At 38.1% G+C, this 21,579-nt stretch overlaps 2 long non-coding RNA genes across 13 annotated transcripts in view; both read left to right on the top strand.

The window, feature by feature from the left end:
- The window catches only part of LOC144312693 (uncharacterized), a 241,187-nt gene that overhangs the window by 52,936 nt on the left and 166,672 nt on the right, over nt 1–21,579 (top strand). The window lies entirely within an intron of this gene.
- Nucleotides 1–21,579, top strand: part of LOC144312695 (uncharacterized) — a 45,838-nt gene that overhangs the window by 4,892 nt on the left and 19,367 nt on the right. The window contains exons 2-3 of the long non-coding RNA XR_013378254.1: nt 896–926; nt 2,582–2,690. This is a non-coding gene — a long non-coding RNA (uncharacterized LOC144312695). The remainder of the gene's footprint in view (nt 1–895; nt 927–2,581; nt 2,691–21,579) is intronic.

Below are 21,579 nucleotides of genomic sequence, written 5' to 3' on the forward strand. Positions count from 1 at the left end.
TCTTTCTTTCTTTCTTTCTTCTTTCTTTCTTTTCTTTCTTTCTTAATTAATTTATCTTAGAGTGAGAGTGAGCACAGGGGGAAGGAGCTGAAGGAGAGGGAGAGAGAGAATCTCAAGTAGATGTCCCACTGAGTGTGGAGCCCATACCAGGCTCTATCTCACAACCCTGAGATCATGACCTGAGTCAAAATCAGGAATTGGATACTTAACTGACTGAGCTACCCAGGTGCCTCTCAAGGGTTTCTTATTCTACAAGAAGATTTATGTTGTATTTTAAAAATAGTTTTTGAACAAAGAAAAAAAGAGGCAAACCAAAAAATAGACTCTTTTAACTATAGAAACAAACTGAGGGTTACAAGGAGGTGGGTGATAGATGGGTGAAATAGGTGAAGGGGATTAAAGACTATACTTAATCATGATAAGCACTGAGTAATTTTTGAATTGTTGAATCACTATATTGTACACCTGAATCTAATAGAAGAACACTGTATGTTAAACTGGAATTAAATAAAAACAGTGAGTTTTTATGCATATGTGATCCTCTTTGTACAAATGTAATTAATGCCCCTCCCCCCCAAAAAAAACCCAAACAAGCAATAAATTTCAATATTCAGTCAAATCCTATCTTACCTATGATGTCTCCTAATGAGTTCAGAAGCCCACAGTATCTGGGCCATTCTGGGTACATGGCTTTGTACCATGAGATATTTTCACTTGTGTGTAGCTTGTTTCCCTAAGTGTATTTTGAACAATTTCCAAAAAATGATTGAGTACATTTCCTTGTATTGTATTCCTTGTCCCCATATTCTTCTCTTTCTTCTTTCTTTCTTGCTTTGTTCATTTATTCCTCAAAAATTTATCAAGTGCAATAATCAGGTTCTGCAATAAATTCCAGGGCATGGAGAACCCAGTGAAACTAGATGAAGGTAAGAGCTATATCAGGGGTTGGCAAACTGCGACTCACCTGCAATCTAGCTAGCTGCCTGTTGTTAATAAAGTTTTATTGGAGCACAGTAATGCTCCTTCACTTAGGCATTGTCTATAGCTACTTTGTGCTACAGTGGCAGTCTTGAATAGTTGCTGCAGAGATTGTATGGCCTTGAAAAGCCTAAAGTATTTAATATTTGGCCCTTTGCAGAAAGTTTGCTGACTTCTGGATTGTATGATTGTTAAAGTTCTGCCCAGTTCATAGCACTCTTGATTAATACGATGAAGAGAAAGGGCGAAGTCCTGTCAGAGGGTATAAAAGGAAACTCCCTTTGGATTAAGGTGATCAGTATCTCAGGATGTGGTACTTAATTTGAGACCTAGAGGATTTGTAAGAGGTAAATCAGGCCAAATATGGGGGGAAGGGCATTCTAAACAAAGGTTTTTTGAGTTTTATGAACTTTTGTTTTCCAGAAGAAAATTTGGTGGCCCAGTAGAAGGGGGAAATAAAAACACATAAATACTACCAATATATATAGATAGGAAATTTGGTGAAATGATTTATGTCCTGAGTCAGTGGTTTTATGATGATTTTGCAGCTAACTAAGCATGTAAAATTAGCTATCATTTGACCTTTTAGAGCAGGGATCAGGAAATATTCTTTTCTTTTTTTTTTTTTTTTTAGATTTATTTATTTATTCATGAGAGACACAGACTGAGAGAGCCACAGAGGTAAATAGAGACATAGGCTGAGGGAGAAGCAAAAGCAGGCTTCTTGCAGAAAGCCAAATGTGAGTGGGACTTGATCCCAGATCCCGGGATTGTGACCTGAGCCAAAGGCAGGCACCCAACTACTGAGCCTCCCAGGTGCCCCAGGAAATATTTTCCTAATGGAAAAATAGTAAATATTTTAGGCTTTGCCAGCTATAATCTTTGTCACTATTACTCATTTCTGTTATTGCAGTATGGAAGCAGCTATAAACAATATGTAAATGAACAACATAGGTTATGTTTCAATAAAACTTTGTAAATCATGAAGTTTGAATTACATATAATTTTCATGTGTCATGAGATATTATTTGTCTTTGGATTTTTTTCAATAAATTAAAAATGTGAAAACCATTTTTAGTTCATGGACCATACAAAAATAGGTAGTGAATCATAAATTGCAGACCCCTGTTTTGGTCTCACATTCCTTGCTTGTAAAACAGGAGGCCTGTAACATTTTCTCTACCAATTATCCAGGGTGGTTATGATTGAGTTGAGACATTTGTCATTGAAGTTCTTTGCATAGGACAACATATTCAGATGTAATATACTGTCATTTTACATTCACAAAAATTATTGAATTATTCACAATTGCAGGATGCACAATTTTCCTGGGACTTGATGAGAAATTTATCTTTTTCGTGAATAATTTCTGCCAAAGGAAGAGAAAAATATGAATACATTTTACATATGTAATAGGTACAAGTATGATACTATTATTTCTAATATTTCTACAACATTGGTTGTTAGGTTAAGTAATTTCCTAAGCAGAGAAGGGTTTTAGTTGATTACATCAACTTAGATAGCCTATTGTACTTTATTTTTACTCTTCAAATTGAACTTATAATTTTCTGTTTTATATGGTTGGTTAATTGGACTTGAGAAGGTAGAATCAGCAATCAGCATTATTATTTTCCAAACACTGCCTTCAGCTAGACTCTGGATCGCCTTCTCCAACTCAGAAGATATCTTCAGCAGATGTCACATACTTTTAGGTATTTGAACAGTCTCATGATCAGGAATTGTGAATTTTAGTACAACCTAAATCAGAACTTTAATCTCTCATCCAATTCAAGGTTTCTCTCTATCCGTCCTCCTCTCTGCCAGGCCCGACCCTTGATTCCCGTCTGCCAGTGGGAAAGGCAATGTGGTTCATTGTTTGCTTCTGCTTCTCCATCTGATCCTTCCATTCACTCTGCTGCTTCTGGCTCTTCCAGGGTTGAGCATAGAGTGTGTGTGTGTATGCACATGCACACCAAATTTACAGAGAAAGGGCAAAATATTACTTGTCTGATGCTGGTCAATTTTTTAAAAGATTTTATTTATTTATTCATGAGAGACACAGACAGAAGACAGAGACATAGACGGAGAAGCAGGCTCCCTGCAGGGAGCCCGATGCAAGACTTGATCCCAGAACTCCAGGATTACGCCCTGAGCTGAAGGCAGATGCTCAATCTCTGAGCTGCCCAGGCATCCCTGATGCTGGTCAATTTAATTACTGGTGCTTTCTTTCACGACAAGGGTAACCTTCTGGCTCTTCCTATTGTGGGGCACAGATAAGGGCCTTTCTGATACTCTGTGAAGAACAAGAGCAGCCCTCTTAGGCTGTTGACATCCCCTTAGCTCCTGCCCATTGGCAATGCATTCCTGATGTTCTCTTTGTCTTGAGGCAGGAGTCATTTCGGGATGTTTCTGGCTCAGCTATCTTTCTGTGTAAGCTCTTGCCTCCCCTCCCACAAACCTGGATGTGTGTTCTCCAATTTCCCTAAAGGATTCTCTTGCTGACCCTTCATGTGGTTTGAAAAAAGAGGGGATAAATGTCATAGCACTCTAGTCACACAAATACCCCACATGTACTCTCTCTTCCTTACTGAATCTCTGTGTTTCTTTTATACTAGTTGGAATTTTGTGATGATAAGGGTTACTAGTAGACTGGTTACCTTTTAGCAAGCTCTTCAGAGATGTGTCTAGCACAACTCTGCAATGTGTAGGCGTTAATTACCCATGATCATAGGTAGGTTCCCAGAGATAAGAAAAAAATTTTCCATGCAAGTTACTGTTTCATTTGTACACAGCTCTTTGTTTTTACTGGCATATTTCCCCATATTATATTTATAAGGTAGCTGAGGACAAGATCTAATTGAATTTTCCTCAGTTTTAATACTTGCTCAGTGGATAAGTGGGTAAATAGATATCCAGTCCCTCTTAGTTACTAAGTAATGGGATTGAAGTCAGTGGGCTGATTCATTCATTCACAATTGAATACCTACTACTAAGTTTTATAGTAGGTTCTGGGAATATAGCAGACCAAAAGTCATTACCCATGACTTCAAGGCTTTATTTTAATAGAGGATATATATATATCAGGAATATACAGCTAATTTCAGATATTGATACACGCTCTGAAATGAAAGTTCAGAGTTCTGTCAGATGAGTGTATAAATGACAACTTAATGTAGATTGGGGTGATAGGTATCCCAGAATATAGTTTGTTTGTTTATTTGTTTTTTTGAGGTGGGAGGGGGCAAAAGAGAGAATCTTAAGCATGGGCCTTTATCTCATGACCCTAAGATCATGATCTGAGCTGAAATCAAGGGTTGGATGCTTAACTGACTGAGCCATCCAGGTGCCCCAGAATGTGGTATTTAATATGAGACCTGGAAGATTTGTAAGAGTTCAGGTAGATCAGGAATTGAAGGGCATTCAAAGCAAAAAAAAAAAAAAAGTATGTACAAAGACCCTACTGCAAGGAAAAACTGATGTTTTACAGGAAGCTTTGAATGAAGTAAAAGAAGGTCATGTAGCAGATTGTGAATTGGGGGGGAAGGGTGGGGTGAAGTGAGGTGAGGGGGTTTGACCATACAGGGAATAGCAGGCCATGAGAAAGGATTTGGATTTGATCTTAAGAGCAGTGGGAAGCTTTTGGAAGGTTATAAGCACAGGAGTGCTGTGCTACCATTGGCATGCCCAGGTGGTTCAGCTTCAAAAACTTTTTGGCATAAAGGACATAGATAATAAATACTGGAAAGGTCCCTTATTAACAGAGGTCAGTGCCTTAGTGTTAGTCTAAATGTCCTGCAAATCTTACTGCATTCAATAAATATGTTCTTTCACAAACATACCATGTTTCCTGATAATTTGAGACTGGATTTGATCGTATAGATGGAATTGTGTTCAAAGGACAGTCCATTACTTTGCAGAAACATTTTGGTTCAATCCTGCAGATTTTGGATGACCTAATGGCGAGAATTCTGTTTTTCAGTGAGAAACCATAGCAACATGCCACTTAGAAGGCACACTATATAATCTATCTGTTCTTCAGTTAGTATTTTGCAGTCCAGAAATAGTCATCATTGCCTAATGTGAGTATGCAAAAGGTCAGGCAAATATAAGCCCCAATGACAGTGCAGTTCTCCCTCTAACCGTGGGGTGGGGGTGGGGGTGGGGAATGTCACTTTCTCTTGGAGATGCATGATCAGGTATATTGGGGCTAGGAAGGAGGGAGGAATTGGGGCTAATAGCTCTGTGTTTCAGAATAAATTGTAAGCCAGTCCTCAATCTCTAAGTACTAAGAATGAGGCTATGATCCATAGAATTGCTCCTTTTCTAAAACCACATACTCAGTACCTCTTGGTACAATTCTTATTAAACTGCAAACTTCTGGTTCAGATATTTTTATGTCCCAGCACCTTTTGCGATTCCACATATGCTCCCTCTATTGTCTTACGTGCAAAATCATAATCAAAAAACAAATACACGGAGAATTGCTTGTCTTCGTTTAGGAATATATAGAGCCATGAATACCAGCTTGGTATCCACCAATGTAGAAAGGTTAAAAGGGCCTTTGCTTAAAAAAAACAGAAATGAAAAGATCTTTAGGGAAGCGGATTCAAGATAGTTGGTTACAATATAAGTTCAGGCAGTGTTTGGTAGGTAAAAGATGGTGAGATACAGAAAAAAAAAGAGAAGAGAGAAGGGAAAAGTATCTCCCAGAGTTCCACTCTATTGGTAAGACTCATGGATGTGTTTTGTTTTGATGAGTAATCACATCTTCAGGTGCCATTTTGTTATCTTTTCCTCCTATCCAGAATATGTTTCCTTTTCGCTTTTTCACTGTGAAAAAGACACTCATTGTGTCTTGCATTGTCTTTTTGACTTTTCTTGCTTTGTGTTGGCAACTTGTTAAGTGGTTCCTCACACAGCTTACCTCTAAGGATTCCAGTGGGCTGTATCCTTTATCCATTACCTTGTTCCTAATCCAAGCATTACAAAGCCTGGTTGCTAAGAATATTTACTTCCCACCCTTGTTGACTCACACCCTCAGTTTGTCAAGGGCTCACCAATAAGATTTTTAAAAGAGATTCTGCAATTACATGGTCATGGTACCATGGCAGAAACCTAGGGAACCAAGGTAATACCCCAATGTTAAAATGGGCCTTTGCTAGGTAGTTTGCACCTAAAGTATAGAGAGGGAGAAAGAGAAGTCAGAGTGCATGGTATCCAGAAGTATTTAGTTTACTTCATTTATTCATCTATTCATTCTTTCATTTATTCAACAACAACTCCTCAAGCACTGTGTACTAGATGTTGGGCTAGGTAATGGGGATATGACAGGGAACTGGATAGACAAAGTCCCTATTCCTGCTGCTTACCTTATGTTTAATGGAATCCTTCTGTGATTTAGCTAACCTCAGCATCTGAGGAAATTTCCCACCATCCATTCTCAGAAATCAAGAAACAGGTTCTGTTTCTTCCCAGCATTAGTGCTCCTGCCTGATGCAGACAGCTGAGTAAATTTTTTTCCTACTTACTGCACCAAATCTGTCTTCATTTCAACATTAATGAGTTACTCATCCAGGATAACTATTTCTAGCAAGGAAATTACCTACAGCTGCCTGTTAACAGGGCTGGGGCAAGGAGACTACAAAAGAGAGATTTTATTTGAAATGAAATTGAACTAGTTTCTTAAACCATGCAAGGCTGTCTCTTCCAGCCATCTACCAGAAGGGGACAGTATAAGAACATGATTTGTTGATCCTTTACTGCACCAACTCCTTAAAGAATTTGTGTTTCAGAATGTTTTTATTAGGAATCACACCAAGTGTTTTGTGAAATTATTTTTACATTTATTTCCAGGGATGAGAAATTCCAGAGCATTAAAAAAACCCTCAAATATGTACAAGAGATTTTTAATGGATTTAGTTTAAACTTCAAGAGACCAAAGTAGAATTTTTCTAGCTGAAAGATGGGTAAGAGGCTGACCTGGAGGAAGACCAGGCCAATGAGTTTGAGTCCATAGTGGCCTTGTTCAGCTTCTAGTCTTGGTGGAGTGGTTATTGTAGGGTTGAAAACTTCTATTTGTAGAATTTGGCTTTCTCATATCATATCAAGGTAGCAGTAATATAGCATATTTAAGAGCACCAACAACTAGTTATTTTGGAAGTAGAAATTATGAATCTGACAAGTGAAGTGGACAGAACAGTGGATTCTGAGTCATCCAATGGAAGATTAAGCAAATCCTTTTATGTCTCCAGACTTGAGTTATCTTCCCTGTTAAATGAGGGGCCTGGATAAAAATAATCTCTACAGCCTATTCTGTTTGAGTGTCTGTGATTCTCCAATTAAGCATGATTAGTCTACTACTATTATTACTGGTACAACTATTACTAGAAATGGCATTTGTTATATTATCAATATATACCAGGCATTGTGCTAAATGTTTTACATTTATTGTCTTCTCTAATCTTGCGGCAGTACAATGAAATAGATATTATCAACCATATTTTATAGGCAAGAAAACTGAGGATCAAAGAAATCAAAGGACTTGTCTAATGTCACAAAGCTAGCATGAAGACATCATCCAAACTCAAACTTTGTGACTCCTAACTCCCTACTCTTAACCCCTGCCACATTTTTTTTCTTCCAGAACCTGCTTCCTTACATTAGTCTTTAACCTTCATAGGTTTGGCAGCAGGCCACAGTGATTGCTCTCTCTTTGACCTCTGGCCTTTGCCTCTCTGCTCATTCAATTTTCCATGTCTCACAATGCCCTCTTCATCGCTATCCAAATATTACTTATCCTTCAAGTTCTAGTTTATGCCTGTTGTCTGGCATAACTACTATATTCCATACTAATCTGTTTTTCTCCTGGACTGTTATTGTATTTATAATTCATTCTGTATAATTTAGACTCAACTTGATATTGTCTCTTATTTTGCTGTGTTTTAAATAAGTTAGTCTTGTCAACATTAACTATAGTGTAAGGCTCTTGTGGACAGAGAAGACATCTTAGTCTTTTTAATCTCTGCTATGAAGGGTATAGGGTTGCATAACCAGTTGGAGATCAATAATTTCTTCTTGTTTGCTAGAGGTAGGCCTCAGGCAAAAATGAACCCTTCTGATTCTAAAAATTATGGCAGTCTCTGAGAAAAACAATTTTCTAGTCTGACTTAAAAAAAAACAGAACAACCCTAGGAAATCCCAAATCTTCCTGACTAATATAGTCAATTATTTCACAAGTTTAATGATTGAAATTATTACTATCATTAATATCATATGAATAGTTAAAATTTATAGATTACTTACTAAATTCCATGTATTGAGCTTATGTTTTGCATGGATTATATTTTATACTTACAATAGCACTATGAAGAGGCTAAGTGTCCTTGCTGTACAGAGAATATAGCAGGTTTAGAGATGTGGAGTAATTCATATGAGGTCTCACAGAGCTGGCAAGTGGTGAAACTAGGGCTACACCTTATTTTTTTAAATTCCAGGTCCAGTTTTCCTGGATCTGGCCTAATTGTACCATGTTGTAAATTAGCCTTCCTACAAATGACAGTGCATGTCTGTTTTTCATCCATACATGCTCCACTCCATCTGGAAAGCTATCTAGGGTTCTGTAACTTTTCATATGATTATTCTTAAATTCTTATTTAAAATTTTGCTCCTCTTTCTAAGTGTCCAGTGGGAATTCCATTTTCCTTATTGTGGTAGGCTGAATTGGGATCTTTCAAAGATGTCTACATTCTCGTCCCTAGAGCACATGAAGATTAAAATGTTGCCAGGAAACTTTGGAGGTGTGATTGAGTTAAGGGTCTTGAGGTGGTAAGATTACCCTATATTACCCTGTGGACTCTAAAGGTAATCACAATCATCCTTGGAAGAGGGCGGCAAGGTCAAAGGTGGAGAAAGGCTGTGTGATGATGGAGCAGGTACTGGAGTAATGCTGACAGGAGCCAAGAATGTTGCAGCCTCTAGAATCTGAAGAGGCTGAGAACACATTCTCCCCTGAAAACTCTAGGGAGGAACTAGCCTTTCCAACACCTTAATGTTCATCCCTCAAAACTCATTTTGACTTCTGATCTTCAAATTTTAAGAGATAAATTTGTGTTATTTTAGGCTATTCAATTCATAGTACTTTGTTATGGGAATAATAGGAGACTTTATACATTAATATAGAGTTCTGTAGATATGATCATTTCCAGAGGCTGAGAGACAAGATGGGTCTAATTGCTCATACTAAACCCTTACTCTCCTCTTTGAATTGGAAGAGATGAATCCGCATGAAAGTTATGCATAAATAAAGGCCAGCTCTAAATGCTGTCTAGAGACAGGGCAGTAATAATTCAGCAGTACAGATAAATGTGTAACCAAACCCATACTCTCCTCAACTTTTTCTTTATTCTAAAAGAGAAGGAAAGATTGAAGGAGCATGATTTTATAATGTACCATGGAATGTGATGGACTTACTCTTCTCTTTGGGTGGCTTATTTTGGGGCTGTGATTTTTTTCTTACTAGAATTCTTCCTGCTTGGATTTAAATGTCTGTTTTGAAGATACTATCACCACCACCACTAATTGCATTAACACAAGAAGATGCTGTCATTTGACATCCTTAAACTTCCTGCTTTTTATTTTGCTTATAAGCAGAATAATGTGAATGTTGCTGGCTCTGCTTTTGGGTACCAGTATTGTGATTTCTAGAAATTGCAATTATCTTTTAAAAGGGAGATCCTCTGATAACCATTTTTTTTTCTCCTGGTGTTTCACTTGAGGATCTATGGTCTAGATCTTGAGAAAACACACCATTAACTCATCAGTTCTCCTGAGGCATTTCATTTGCTTTTAGTCACTTCTTGCTCCCTTCTTAGCAAGGTAGTCTTCTTTTTGTAATCTATTTCCTTTTGTTTTTTCTTTTCAATCATTCCTGCTTTCTTTCATAAGAAATGTCTATACCAGTTTTTGATAAATAACTTAATCCAGTTTTTCTCAGAATAATTGAAGGTTGAAGATCATCAACACTGTAAAGAAAATGATCATGTTCCCTAAAGTCCTCTGAAACGTGTCACAAGGAAGTAAGAAGTGATAGATTTATATCCAGAAGAGAGTACTGAAACCTTTGTCAGTATGGGATGAGGAGTTTAATCAGTGGGTGAATAGAGTAGCCTTTGTATACATGGCAGTTGGACACAAGGCAGTTGCTAGAGCAACTAGCTGAGGAAGAAGAGGTGGGCAGATGGGACCTAGTATTTATAGAGTATGATGGCAGGTGGTGGGTCTTAGTCCTGTCTTGTGTTTAAAATGGTGGATATCAGTTTGAAAGGATAATACAGCAGAGAGATGATGCCTGTAGGGATATTTGATTTTTTTTTTTTTTTTTTGCCTTGCTATCCTTTGCAGCTAGTATAATGCTGGTCACATAGTAAAGTCAGAATGTTTCCTCAACAAATGAACAAAAAGGGGCACCTGGGTGGCTCAGTGGGTTAAATGTCTTCAGCTCAGGCCATGATCCCAGGGTCCTGGGATCAAGCCCTGCATTGAGCTCCCTGCTCAGTGGGGAGTCTGCTTCTCTCTCTCCACCTGCTGGGCTCTATCACTCTCTCTCTGTCAAATAAATAAATAAAATCTTAAAAATAAATGAACAAAAAGCCACATCTGGAGATGCAGAAGGGCAGCTGGCATCAGAGAGATTTGGTAGAAGGTAGAGAGAAGGAACACATCCATAGATAGCATTTCCCAGATACAGGACTTTCACTGCTAAAAGAAGATGGTCCTGGGCATGTCAAGATGAGTGATTACCCTAGCCCACATGGCTAAAAACTAAAGGTTGAATTCTGGGAGGACCAGTAAGAGTTGATGGCATTCTTTCTCAACTTCCTAGATGTCTTGTCTTACTCAGTCCAAGATATATGGACAGATATGGAACCCAATATACATGACTCAGATCACCTCTAGTTTATGGCTCCTCTAGGATGAAAGATGAGGCTTCTCTTAAATCTCACATGTTTTTTAAGAAAAATCAGTGACCAGGTATCATGACTGGAATGGCCATCGGAGATGTGTAATATGGCTTGATCTCAGCCCCACCAAGCAGTAGATATAATTTGGTTGTTAATAATTTGGTTTTTGGAGTCAGCAAAATCTAGGTTTCCACTCTTGACTTTATATAATGGCTTAGGTGAGTTACTTTATTTGTTTACTCCATTATAGTGGTATGGATGTAATAGTCCCCTGCATCGCAAAGGACTGTTATAAAACATAAGTGATGTAAGTCTTTGAAGGATTTAGTACAGAACCAGCCTCATAGCAAAGACTAATTTATAATAGATAGGTATTATTTTGTCTTGGGTAGGTTTTCCATCTTCTGCTTATGTGAGTTTAATGATAATGCTTTGGTATTTTCTAAACATAACTTTGGGTTTACCTCTAGGACAGCCCAAAGCTACACCTGGTCCAGAAGACAAATGAATTTGATTAAGAAATAAGACAAGCTGATGCATGAAATATGAGAAAATTATTCATATTCAGAATGAAACACCCATTGCAGTCAGAGAGGGATGCACATTGTATGAATTATTAAAGACCAACTAAAATCTAGAATGTTTATGTAATTCTGAAATTTTACTGGAAGAGCTAACTATGACATATAAATCCATTACTTAAAATTAATTTGTCTAAAAGCCTTACTGATATACCAATATAGTTAGAAACCAAGCATTTTATATAAAGCTTTCTGAAAACTGGGAAAAATAATTCCATGCCTCAATGAATTTTTGTAAATTTAGTGTAACTGTCCTTCCAGTTTATTGACATTAATTAATGTTAGCTTTGATGGGAATATAATTACTGTTATCTTTTAAAGTGAATATATTCATACCCAGGAAAGCAGATCAACAAGGTGTTTACAACCCAAAAGTCTACTTTAGTATTAATTGGAGGTCTGTTTGCTATATTTGCTCTCCTTCCTACTCCTAATTATATGCCACTTCGAACCTTAAAATAATGCTCTTGGTGAATTAACTTCCTAATTTATTTTTTTTGGAAGGGCGGATAAATTGGTATATTAAGTATTTATTATGTAGGTCAGCAATTTTGCATTCAGGTATGACTTTGCCCTCTAGTGAACATTTGGCAATATCTGGAGACATTTTTGGATGTTGGAGGCGAGGGAGTGCAATGCTACTGTCAGAAATAATGCTTAACAGGCTACAATGCACAGGACGGCCCTCACTCTTCGCTTTTCCCATCATATCAAAGAATTACTATGATCACAAAAATAGTTGAAGATTTTTCTCTTTTTATCATTGAGGAACTAGAGAAAATATTTACAAGTATTTTCTGTTTTGCACAATCCTAAAATTTGTAAATTCATTTGTGAACAGGATTTTTATGACCACATTATGGAATCTAGGCCTAGTACTGGGGTTTTTGGCTGATGTGTTATGAAGAATGAACTAGTTATGATCACACAGTTAAGTCTTATGGATAAGTCAGACAATGACAAATAAGTAAATAAGGAAATGCATAGCAAAATTTAAGATAAATGTCACGAGGAAAGACAACAGAGAGACATGAAGGGAGGTTAACAGGGAGATTCTTCTTAAAGGTGATGCTTCAGGAAGCCTCTCTGAAGAGATGATAGTCAAGCGGAGGGTTGAAATGGTGGCAGTTGTTTAAAGGTGAGAAGAAGGATGCTCCAGGGGCTAGTGTGTTTACAGGTTCTGATGTGGGAAAGAACTTGGTGTGTTAGAGGAATTGAAGAAAGCTAGTGTGATTATAGTGTTGTCAGTGAGAAGGAGAAAAGGATGGAATGAGGTTAGAAAGAATAAAGAGGCAGCCACCAGAGCATGTAGGTTCTTGGGGACACATTAAAGAGGTTAGATGATTTTGCAAATGGAAGGGAAAACCATAAAAATATTTCAGCAAGGGGCTTAAATGCTCTTATTTATGGTTTTAAAAGGATCATGCTGATGGTTGTAGGGAGAATGGATTGGCTTGAGGCAAGAATGAAAGTATGAGATCGGTTACAGTGGGACAGGCAGGAGACCATCATGACCTGGACTTGGTGATGGCCATGGAGCTGTAGAAAAGCTGGTGGAACCAAGACACAGGTTAGATATAGGATAGAACTTGATGATGAGTGGATAAATGTGAAGTGTGAAGAAAAGAGGAGAATCAAGAATGATTCTTAGATTTCTGGTTTGGAAAACTGGTAGTTGTAGGATGGTGCCATTTAGTTAGATGTCAATGACTAGAGGGACAGAAAGTCTATAGGGACCAAAAATCAAGAGTTCTGTTTTGGATATATTCATTTTGAGGTGCTTGTGAAACTTCTAATTGGAGATTCCAAGCAAGTGATCATAAAATACCTCTCAGGAGCTCAGAAGAGTAGCCAAGTGAGAGATATATTCTGGGGGTCCCTTGCAAAGAGAAGTTAATTAAGGCCACATGAATAGATATAATCATGCAGTAAGGCATATAGAGAAAAAGAACAGTAGTAGGGGCCTAGAAATGAATACAGAGGCCCTTAAATATTTAGAAATGCAAAACATTATGTGTTCACACTTGTTAAAATCCTATTATACCCCGTCCTACCCAGCCTAAGAACCTTCAGTCGTGGGTTCTTTTACTGAGTTAACTAGTCGAATTCTAGTATTAGCCTTCAAACTGTAGCCTCCTCTAATTGCTGGTGCAAGAAATCTTAGGCCACAAGGAAAAAAAAATTCTACCTTCTTTTGTAGCTGGCAGAAAAGCAGGTTCTGCTTTGCATCATAAAATTGTCTTTGCAGTGAATATTTTTAACAATGGCATCTATAAGGCACTGGGACATCATATATTGACAGATTCTGTGAAGATAACCTTTAACCTCTAAAATGTCTGTATATCTCATTGTTTTTTAAAAAATAATGCATTGCCCTGGAAATAATATTTAAATTGATATCTTTGTTTTTCAACAAGTGTAAATACTTCTGAATTTTCTCTATGAAGGTAGAGGGGAGTGTGTTCTTCCTCTACATGTATGAGGTAACAATAACAACAAAAATGAACCCTATATCTCTGCTAATTTCTTACTTAACTAAAACCTTTGAGAAATTTAGAAAGCATTTAAATTAACAGACAGAATGAGGGGCACCTGGGTGTCTCAATGGCTGAGCAAATGCCTGTGGCTCAGGTCGTGATCCTGGGGTCCTGGGATTGAGTCTCTGCCTATGTCTCTGCCTCTTTCTCTGTGTCTCTCATGAATAAATAAATAAATAAAATCTTAAAATCTTAAAGAAAAAAGAATGAGCTAACGAAGAAGGCTGAGGAATTACAAAGAAGGCTGAGGAGTTACCAGAAAGTTGTAACATACTAAGAGAGTGGAAGAGCAAAGCCTATGTTTAGGAAAGAGTGTTTCAAGAAAGCAATCAATTATTGCTTCAATTTCCAGGTATCTAAAGAGAAGAGGACTGAAAATGTCCAATAGATCTTTGTAGCAGGAAGGTCATTAGCGATCTTGGCCTGACTCGTTTCAGAAGAATGGTGGAGCTGGAAACCAGTCTGGGCTGGGCTGTTTGGGAGGTGGGAAAGGCAAAGACAGCCTCTCGTCTAAGCAGCATGAAACCAGCTTGTATCAGCATGTAACATGATAATTGCATAAGATTTTTCAATTTCATTTTCAAGACTTACATTAAGTCAGTGAGGTAGGTCTTTTATCCACATTTTTATTGATGAAGTGATTGATATTCAGTTACTCAAAGTTTCAAAGTAATTAAGTATGTAGTAACAGAAGCCCTTTCTTGAAACACATATAAAAGGGGAGGCAATTTCAGGGAAAGAAGGAAGCATCCTGGGAACAAAGCATCTCAAACACATTTTAACAAACTTCTTCATTCTACTTGGACCTGTGCCCAATTCTGACTTTTTTAAGTGAATGGAATGGTGTAGCACACCTAGTTTTTCCCTGAGGAAAACAGTCCTTAGGTTCTTTCTCAAAAATGGTGCTTTTCTAAAGGAAAATTCAAAGAACCACCATTTAGATAGCAATAAACGGAGGAGAATTTTAAAAGCTTAACAGCAGCCTCTGAGACACTCACCTTTGCTGCTTCAAATTTGCTGACAAGGGGTGCTGGCTCTTGGAAGTATCTAGTGGCGCATAAACCCTCTAGGGGCTCACGTGGTACATCTTGGTCTCTCAGGAATTCCTTAGCAACATAATGAGAAATTGAGGGAGGTTGATGTGAGAAATGCATCTGTGGAAGTCTTGAGCAACTTGAGTTTAAAAGAGGAAGAGCAGTTTTATGTCATAGTCCTTGAATTGTCAAATTCCTTTAAAATTAGAATATTTGAATTTATTTGAAGTATAAAAATATTGAGATAAATAGAAAGTCATTCTACTGTTTTGAATTTTTTAAAAAAAATTTTCTTGGGATGCCCGAGTGGCTCAGCAGTTGAGTGTCTGCCTTTGGCTCAAGGCATGATCCCAGATTCCCCAGATCGAGTCCCACGTCGGGCTCCCCACAGGAAGCCTGCTTCTTCCTCTGTGTGCGTCTCTGCCTCTCTGTGTGTCTGTCATGAATGGATAAATAAAAATCTTTAAAAAATTAATTTTCTTATTTTTTTTAGGGAGGGGGGAAGAGGGAAAAGGAGAGAGAGAGAATCTTAAGCAGGCTTCACACCCAGCCTGGAGCCTGATGAGGGGCTTCATCTTACAACCCTGAGATCATGACCTGAGCCAAAATTAGAAGTTGAATGCTTCATTGACTGAGCTATACAGGTGCCTCAAAATCATTCTACTGTTTTAGCTTACTCTTGAATGCAGGCAGACTACAGATATAAACATGGATACTCTGAGAAGTAACCTATTAAAAGGAAGGATTATTTGATATTTTTGACCTGAAAACCTTACCGGAATGGTGATCCTGGTTTAGAAAGATCGAAAAGAAGTCACTTATGCCACACTTAAAATGATGTCAGTTACATACCATATAGTTCCAACTGTATGACATTCTGGAAAAGGCAAAGTTATGGAGACAGCAAAGAGATCAGTGGTTCCTAGGGGTTGGAGGGGAGATGAAGAAGCAGAGCACAGAGGATTTTTAGGGCAGTGAAATTACTCTATGTGATACTGCAATGATGGATATATGTCATTATGCATTTGTCCAAACCCATAGAATATGTGATACCAGGAATGAACCTTACTAATGTGAACTATGGACTGAAGGAGATTATGACGTGTGAATGGAGATTCATTGATTATAATGCATGTACCACTCTGGTTGGGGGATGTTGATAATGAAGGAGGCTGTGCATCTATAGGGGCAGGGGGCATGTGGGAAAAGTCTGTACCTTCCTCTCAATTTTGCTGTTATTCTAGAGCTGCTCTAAAAAATAAGGTCTTAATAAAATAAATGTCAATGTACACATTATTTCTGGGGTAACACATGCCTTCAGCTTCTGCCTCAGCAAGGCCTTTCCTCTCAGCCTGATTTGAGCCTCATGCTGCCCCCCAAGCCAGTGTTCCTTGCACTAAATACTGACGAAATGCTTTCTTCCCCCTTTACGAGGTCTGTGCTTACAGACTTCACATCCTGAAATCAATTTGGTCTACCTGAGGGTCCTATAAAAAGCCTGCCTACTTATTTATAGAGTCTTAATGAAGTAATTTAAAAATGCTTTTTATTATGGAAAATTTCAGTCACTTAAGGGAGGAGACAGAAGCCCTGAGTACTCTGTGAAAGTATAAGGGACCTTGTGTACCTGCCGTCAGCTTCAACAATTGCTCATTCATTTATTTCCCCTCCACCTGTATCATTTTGAAGAATTTCCCAGATATTATAGTAATGGAGCTTTTTTGCTTTAATTTAAATCAGCGGAATAGCATTTGCTTATTCTATATAAGTTAAATGCATATACTATATAATATGCTTTGTGTTCTCAAATATTATAATTTTCCATTGTCTCCACTGTGGGAATTATGATACATTCAAATTTTTCTTTCATATTATTTACTTAATTTTTTTATTGAGGAATAATTGATGTACAGTATTGGGTTGGCTTATTTACTTTAACAGATAGTAACATGGTTCAAAATGCAAAATACTTGGAAGGATATCATAAAAAGTAAGTCTTCTTTTCTTTCTGTCTTATTTTCTCTTAGGAGGCAGCCACTGTAGCTGGTTCTCATGTATTTGTTCATAAATGTTTTATGCATGTATGAGTATGTGTGTATGTGTGTGTATAAGACAGAGAGAATCATATTTGTGGTCTGATCTTGCTTTTTTCACATAACAATAAGCCTTGGACATCTTTCCTTAAGAAGACTTATTAAGCATAGAGCTTACCTAATTATTTTTAAAGACTACATAGCATTTCATTTTGCAATACTACTATAATTTGTTTAACCTACTTTGGTGGATGCACATGTAAGTTGTTTTCAATCTTTTGCTGTAATAGGATCTATTTTGTAAATGCCAAATCTCCACATTTAAAAATTTTTATTTATTTTATTTGTTTACTTTAAAATTTTATTTATTTGAGAGAGTGCATGGTGGGAAGGGGCACAGGTAGACAGAAACTCAAGCAGACTCAGTACTGAGTACAGACCCCAACGTGGGGCTCAATCTCACAACCCTGAGATCACGACCTGAGCCAAAACCGAGTCAGTCGCTTAACCAACTGTGCCACCTAGAGGTCCCTCTAGCACATATTTTAAATTGAGTGTCTTGGAATCAATGTTTTAGGTACATTTTGATTTTCTCTCTCTACCTATTTTTTTTCTACCTATTTTTCATTTCAGTCTCTATGTCCTAACTTCCTGTCTTTTCCCACCCACAGCCTCCTCAACATGTTCTCGGTGCAATTAAAAATTAAGGGCCACACCTTGCTCTTAGGGCAGTGAGAACAGTGAAGATTAGACAGCTTAACTTTCTGTGGCTCAGCTGAAGTTAGCTGAAGTCAGGGAGTCCAGCCCATTATAGGACAGTAGAGCTGAGTAATTTAAACTCAACTCTCTCATTTCATGGTAAACTGATGACTTGGAAAATTAATAGCCTAGTTCCCTAGGACCCTGAATATTTTTTTCTTACTCCGAGGGGAGAGTCACAAAAAGACTGAAAAAAAAATCTAAACAAGTGGCCTTAGTATTTAAGGAGTTGAAGAGGAGAATGAATGTACTGCTGACATCACAGGGAGAAAGGGAGGCTCTTATGTCCTTATATACATAGCACACCCAGCAAAATAGGAGAGCTAGAACTCCTTTTAACTGAGTTGCCCCTAGTGTTCATATTCATGACACCTTTTTCTGACCCAGAGGCTCTTCTTAGATGCTCTTGATACCTTATTTCACCTGAACAATAGCAATAGCAGCAATAACTCACACTTCAGAACAACCTAATGTTGGTCAGGCACTGTTCCAGTGCTTTACACATATTTGTTTAATCCTTACAACCATGCTAGAACTACTACTATTATGAAAGGAGAAACTCAGGACAGAGAAGAAAAATTACTTGCCCAAGGTCACAGCAAGTGGCTAAGCTGAGATGTGGATTTGGTCTGGCTCCAGAATCTGATTTCTTAAGCCTAATGCTATACTTTCTCTGAATAGCAATGTTGGGGAGAAGAGGAAGGCAGGTGATGTGGACCAGTTTACAGATGTCCATATTCTTGCCCTCATAAGGGGGGGCCAGGAGTTGGATGGGTCTGGAGTTCTAGCAGCTTGAGCTGAGTCTGGATGGGACAGTACTGCTCAAGGACTGACTCAGACAAACCAAGAAAGATAATAAAGGAAGTGTCCAGGCAGGAAGGCAAGTCAGGCACACAGTTCAGCCAGAGGATTTACCTAGGGGAGCTGGACAGAAAACAAGTGGAAGGCAGCAGGGTGGAAACTGGAGACTTTGGGTAAGAGCAAATAAACTTGGCATGGCAGCAAAGAGCCTATTCTAAGAGATGGATTTTCTGAAATGCTGAAGCCCAACATCAGGGCTTTGGACCTCATGTTGAGAGACTGTGGGTAAGTGTGGAGAGGAAAATTGTTTCCTTTCTGTTGCCTTCACATCCCACGTAGTTAAATGTTGGAAAAGAACGGTGTTAGGGTTTTGCACATTAAAGGCTAATCAGGATTACAGAAAAAGAAGAAGAAAATATTCACAAAGATGGGGAGAAGGGGAGGGATTGCCATCCTAGCTGTCCATTAGCTGGCTCCACATCAGAGAAATACCTTGGTGATATCTTTCATGCACCTGGCAATGTCCTGTTTTCTGTCACCAATAAATTTGAAGACCAAAGGAAGAAGCTAGATTGGGAATTTCATTTATTTATGTTTTCATCATTTAATTATATAATTGAATAATTAAACATTCGTTAGGTATGTACTATGTGCCAGACACTGTTCTAGGATTTTGGATGTACGCAAACAAACAAGATGGACCAAGTCCTTGACTTTATGGGATTCACAATCTAGAAAGTAATTGAAAGAGATGATCTTTCATAGTGGCTAAACATTGCAGTCTCTGGGATCAGACTGCCTGGAACCATGGCTCCACTACTTACTTATTGTGTGATCACTCTATGCCTCCGTCTCCTCATTCATGAAAAGTACATGATAAGGATTAAATGAAAGCATGCAGAATATCTACGCTTGTGCTAATACACAGTATTATTTATCTCAAGACTAAAGGCTTAGTCATCTCTTAGAGTCTGTGGCATAGGACTCTTGGCAGTTGACCTCTTGAATCATCTTTGTTTGCTTATTACCTGAGTGGAGCTGCAGGTCAGGAGAGTTTCCTTCTTCCCGAGTATCTTCATTCAAGAAAGATTTCCTGTAAGCTTTAAATTCGGCCAGTCATTGCAATCAAAATTTACAAATTATGTAATCTGGTTGGTGCCCAGCCCAAAGTTTTGGATTATTCTAGTCAGAGTGGGAAAATGTTGAGGAAAGTAAAAAGAAGTGATATTCACTCCGTATGATTTTTACAAAGTATTCTGCATGAATATTCAAGACCCTCGCCAGTACCAGTCACAGCAGAGAGGCTGGCCTAACATTTGCTCTATATAGTTTTTTTTTTCCTCCAGATGATTTTATGTAAAACATCTACTTTATAAAAAAGGAAATTAAAGTTGATTTGAGATGCTAGGAAGGGATATACTAAGCCACTGTGTGCTTTGATAATTCTGCGTCTGAGTGATTATGAATACCTCAGTGCTTCCAGATTCTGAAGAATTCTTTGTCAGGAAATTGCAGAATCATTCATTTCTTATATACACCATTTTAAGAACAAACCTGTCATGGACAAGCTTTTGCAAAGAAGAACTACTTAATGACTAGACTAATTAAGAATGTTTACATATCAAATGTAAAGCTTGAGAAGGATCCTGGAAATAAAAAAAAAAATCCTCTTAGTGGGGATCAAGGCTAGAATCAAGTTGGCTTTCAGATTGGCACATGCTGGCTTTTAGATTGGAACCATGTTTCTTTGTCTGATCAGAGCATAGTCCAGGCCCCAAGGATTGCTCAAAAACTTTTCTTTCAAAACTCTTCCCAGATTTCGTTTATCTCAGAAAAGAAGAAACAGGCTGATCTGCATTCTGCAACTGACTGCTCCAGAGCCTCTGCAGTGTGAAGATTTGAAATTGACTTTCTCCCTTGAGGATGTTTCTTGGATGCAGGAGGGGAAAAAAAGTCAGCTAAGCCAAGGCATCTTTAAAGATCTTCTCTCGGAAACAAGATACAAACTGTGCTCTTTAGACAATACATTTCCAATGTTCTAGCCATGACCTTCCCTACTTCAAGTGAATACCAATGAAAATCAATTCCTCTCTCAGTTAGAAACAGAATTTATTGGGCTTAGGAGGTAGGTGAAAAGGGAATATGAAGTGTTTTCAGGGGTTTTTGGATCTGCTGAGCAAATTTTGCCCATGGGGAAAAGAACCAGTTTCCTACATTTTAAAGAGAGTATCTAATGGGACATTTACCTCAATCTTGGAATTCAAGAAAATTTAGGATATTGTTACAAAATGGACATCCAGAGGCCTCTGAACATGGAAGGACATTTTCTTCAACAGGAACTGCACACTCCAGTCTGATCAGGTTTATCAGTCTTTTGACAGTCATTATGTTGGGAAAAGCCTAAGTATTGGATTGGACAGAACTGAGTTTATATTCTGACTCTGCTAGTGATAGCTCTGTGACTCTTATCTCTGTGAACCTCTGTGAACCTCAATTTCCTTATCTGTAAAATGGAGATATCTTTCAGACTTTATCTGATGATTATATGTGTTTACTATGTGAGGCAATTAATGCAATAATGACACTCATTTGGGTATTCATTATATGGTGTGCGCTCTCTCTTTCACACCCACCCACACCCACCCCTAATTTCCTTTCCTATCCTCCCTTGCTTTCTCTGTCTCTCATTTGCTCATTCTTTTTTTTTAATATTTTTATTTTGTTTTATTTATTTGAGAGAGAGATAAAGAGAGAGAGAGTGAGAGAATGAGTGGGGGGGGGAGCAACAGAGGGAGAGGGAGAAGCAGACTCCCTGCTGAGCAGTGAGTCGGACAGGGGCTCAATCCCAGAACCCTGTGATCATGAGCTGAGGCAAAGGCAGACGCTTAACCAACTGA

This window comes from Canis aureus, chromosome 4 (assembly GCF_053574225.1).
Source record: "Canis aureus isolate CA01 chromosome 4, VMU_Caureus_v.1.0, whole genome shotgun sequence".
Classification (NCBI taxonomy): domain Eukaryota; kingdom Metazoa; phylum Chordata; class Mammalia; order Carnivora; family Canidae; genus Canis; species Canis aureus.